The sequence below is a fragment of the Protopterus annectens genome, chromosome 11.part0 (genome assembly GCF_019279795.1).
Source record: "Protopterus annectens isolate FY-2018-M chromosome 11.part0, PAN1.0, whole genome shotgun sequence".
NCBI classification, from domain to species: domain Eukaryota; kingdom Metazoa; phylum Chordata; order Ceratodontiformes; family Protopteridae; genus Protopterus; species Protopterus annectens.
In genome coordinates, this window is record NC_056745.1 from 209,503,288 (window position 1) to 209,508,025 (window position 4,738).

Genomic DNA, 4,738 nt, shown 5'->3' on the forward strand with positions numbered 1-4,738 from the left:
AAGCCAGGTGACTATAAAGTAAGGAAATTAAAAAACTGGGAAAAGCGAGTACATAGATCAGGGTCTGTCAGAAGTTAAAAGTGCATTCAGTCAGCTTCTATAGAGGTTGCTACCTCCCACAAAGTGACACATTTCCTAAAACATAACATAAATGGAGTTTAACCTCCTTTCAGTAAAAGTAGTGACTGGGATTTCAAAAGTTTCAGAGGCTAACTTTGTAGAATGGTATGTCTATTGCTTTTCACGACAGGACAAAACAAACCATCTGTGACTGTGTTTATTAAAACTAATAAACCTGCCATGCTGACAGAGCTCTGTGACAGACTTACAGTTTAACATCTTGTCCTTGATCCTAGTCTCAAAATGTTTTTTTTTTATTCCTAACTTTGTTGTGTCCTGTCACATCTATTGCTCTTTTAAAGCTAAGACAGCAAAACAAATTAATTATTTTATTTTCCAGAGTGTTACATACAAAAAAGTACACTTGCATAAGCTGAACTTATAACAGTAGATGTTTGAATGATCACTGTTGCAGTAGCCTGTTATATGGGTAATATCCTGCCAAGGATAAAACAGCTGGCCAGCTTCCAAATCTTCAGGGCACTTTCCACACATACAAACTATCAAGCAGCTTGAACTGAGCAGAGTAAAATAAAGGTTTAGGTGCAAAGCTCTTCAAAGTTTTTCTGTCAGCAGAGAGAGATAGGCTGACCATGAAAGGATAATGCTAGGAACAACAAAAAAATAAACATCTGTCAACACCCTGGCATAAAAACCACACCAAAAAATGGGGTTGGAAGGAAGGAGCGGCTACTGCAGCATTCAAACATATACTGCTATGGTAAGTTCAGCTTAAAACAACTGAACTATGTTCAACATACTGATCACTGCTCCAGTAGCCTTAGCTATATGGGTACCTTAGCTAACTGCATTTGGGAGGTGGAAAAAGAACAGTGCCGGAGATCCTGGAGAATGGTTTTAGCAGAGCTTGATCTGGACCAGGAGAAGACATCAAGATTATAGTGCATTGTTAAAATATACATAGAGGACCAGCCAGCAGCTTCTACAATAACTTCCAAAAAGCCATAGATGAGACCAAGGCCCTGGCAGAGTGGGCCTTGACCCTTCCTGGAACAGTAATGTTATGGTGAGTATAACTAAAGATAATAGCCTTAGACAACCATTTGGAAATACTATGTTTTCACACAGGTTGTCCCTTTTTCTTCAAAAGAAATAATTCATCTAAAGAGCTGAAAGACTCAGTTTTGTCAAGATAGAGCCTGAGTTTGTCTGTGGACATCCAAAGTACAGAGTAACCTTTCACCCTCATTTTTAGGTTTAGAAAAGAAAACAGGGAGATGGAAAGTTTGGCTTAAAGTAAACTTGGATACCACTTTAGGCACTGAAGGATTAGGTCTCAAAAAACACTGTCCCTATGGAAAATGAGGTAGGGTTGACTCACCTAACAGCCTGTGACTCTGAAATCCTTCTTGCAAAGGTCAGTAAAACTATTTTCCATGTTAAGAACCTCAAGTCAGCCAGATTAGCTGGTTCAAAGAGAGCAAGTGTTAGCATTTCTAACACAAAATTTAAGATCCCAAGTACTGGCTGTGATGATGTGAGGTAGTCCCAGCTATGCCAGAGAGACTAGGGCAGCTCTGTGTAACATACGCTAGCATAACTAGCTGGAGTTTTGTAAAGAATTTTATGTCATTTGAATATCAAACTGATTTGTAGAGATGCTTGTGTTAAAAATGTATCAACAGTGGGTCCTAATGGACAAAAAAGAAATATGCATGTATGTCAGACTGTATTGTAACTGATGAAATGTGTATATATGTTAACAGAGTATGCTGGAAGGGAAGGGGTTAAGCTCAGATTACCTTCAGAAAAATAGCCTGAAATTAAATGACTTGGTTAAGGCTGTGAAGATTGGGGAAGATGGGTGAAGGCTGCCAGCCTAGCCAAATAGAATTTGATACATAATTCTATCATTTGTAAATATAAATGTAAACTACAGTTTTGTTGTTTTAAATGTAAAGAAATGCTGTTACAAAAATGTGGAAACAGTGCTCTCTACTGACCAGTAAAAGCATGTGGTGACCCTTTCAAGGGAACAGTGGTGCCGAATAGTCTAGATGAAGAAATGCTTTCTATTGTTTTAACCAAGAGTTAAATTGCTAGACTTAAATATGCAAATGTATTTTTATTGCTCTGTTCCTGACCAGCTGCAAGATAACAAAAGGGGGATGTTAAGAATATACATGCAGTTAATATATCAGCCTGGGAACTCCAGGAAGTGTAAAAAGATGATGTAATGTTTTATCAGAACTGCAATAGCAATTTAAACAGTGAGAACCAGAGATTATTAAGCATTTTTGTCTTGACATCCATCTCATCAGCACTCTGCCTGTTGTCTTAAGTAAGTTATATTAGAAGTGTGTTTTCTTGTAGAAATAGCTAGGTCTATAAAGATTAGACTAAGTGTTTTTCTGTTATGTCAGAACTGTACTACGGAATTATTTTAAGTTTCTGTGTGATTTCTGAACTCTTGAATAGCACTGTGGTGTAGTAGTATTGTCTTGTGTTTTAATTATTCATTATTAAATATTTTAAAAACCTTTTACCTGTGGCTGGTTTGTGTAGAAATAAGTATGCTCTAGAGTACATTGCATATTTATAAAGTTTACTGTATCTGCCATTCCTATAGCTTTAGCCCTGGGCTATACTACCAATTGGATATTAATACTGCACAGTAATAATTGGACACCCTTTTAAGGGCCTTTGGGTAGCTGATAATTATTAGCTAGTGGTGACAGTAATTACTACTGTATAGTCTGGGTAAAAGGGCACAGCTGCAGAATCTGTGTCAGCCTTTCCCAGGAGTTGTTTGTGAAGTTGTATAAATACTTCTCTCAAAGTGTGTGTGAGCTGTGTCAGTGGGAAGTCTTATTGGGGACACCTGGGAAGCAAGGGAGCAACCAACCCCAGACTGACTGTGATCTCTGTATGCACTTAAGGGAAATTGTACTTTACTGTGTGTATTTGTTATCCTTTCCTCTTATATGAGATGCCCTCTTTGGTGTTAGTGGTGAGGATTGAGGCTCCTTGATTGCTGGGCCAGGGTGTGGCCTTCACAAAGGTCATAAAGATTTTATCTCACAGACCTGAATGCATCAGAGATGCAATGGCTGGGCTGGGATCCTCTTCTTATTGTCCTTAGTGGTCAACTAGTTGCTACCTTGGTGTACCAGAGAATGGCTAGGTAGTCTCTGCAGGAAGGTTGAAAGGATTGGAATTATTTTACAGTCTCCAGATGCTGGACAAAGCTTTAGCAAAGTCCGAGGTGTGTACTGTGACACATCTGGGCTAGATCCTGGCTCGGCTTGTAGTCAGTGGGGTAGCATTGGAACCACAGAATCAGGTGACCAGACATGATGTCATTCCGTAGCCAGCACTTGTATTTAGATACTAGTGAGAGATGTGACAAATCACACTCAGCACTCTGTTTTGGAACTGACAAGACCACTCACCCACTTCATCTTGTCTTGCTTTAGTGAGTAACTTAACTAGAGAACAGTAATTCTTCAGTCAGTTAGGAAAATACACTGAGATTAGCCAAAAGTATTGCTTTTCAGTATCTGTCTGAGTCTATCTGTGTTATTTTGTATTTTTCCTGTGAATTGAAACTCTGGTGCTTATTGTAAATAGATACTCAGTATTTTCATACCTTTCTTTTATTATTTATTATTAAATATATCTAAACCTTACATCGTGGCTGGTCTTTTAGAAAATATTTTAACTTTTGAGAGTACTTGTATTTATTTAGTGGTACTGTAGCATCACACTCCTGAAAGTCTTGCCGACTGATTAACACTACCATTTGTATAAGTATTAATTTCACTAAGAGTAATTGGGTACCCTGGTAAGAAAATTAAAGTAGCTGGCTAGTGGCAGTGAATCTACCTAATAGTCTGGGTAGAGGTGGCATAGTGGGTAAATCTGCGCCTGCCTTTCCCAGGTGTGTGTGTGTGTGTGTGAGCTACTTGGAACAGGAACACAAAGCACTGGTTTCTGCAGACAGAAAGGTGGAGTCTTATTTGGGGCCTGGAGGCCTATCTTGCTTTGCTTAGGAAGCTAAGACTGAAGCATCTGTAGTGACTGACTGCTTTGGAGGAGGATGGGAGAAGAGAGACCTAAAGTTAAGGATAACCAGACATCTCATTATTAAAGGTTCACAAACCAAAAAAACTAAGTCTGGCTGCAACATATAGCTACCACCCCTCTACTGCATGAAACAAACTCCCTCTAGAAATAAGAAACCTGACAAACCACAAACAATTTAAACTAGCCACCAAAGACTACTTCAAAAAACACTGGACCTGTCACTGCTCACACCCTCCCTGACCAAAATCCACCCACTTAGTTTCAGAGTAACCAATATAGATCTTGAATCAACCTACTTCCTATACTAGCAGATAAACTCCTAAACTTAAGCTAAATGCTGCCCTCAGAATGTCTTATTAGCATATTCTTGTCAAACCACTACTTCTTACATCCCAAGCTTAAATTGTTATTAACGCTGATTGCTTAATTATTGTATAACTTGATATTTACCATAATAATGATTGTATTCACTAAATAATTCTAGCCTTTTTCTTTTTTCTCTAATATTGAATGTCAAATTGCTATTGTAATTGTTCTATATGTTCTGGAGCTTTTCTCACCAGGCCTCTGC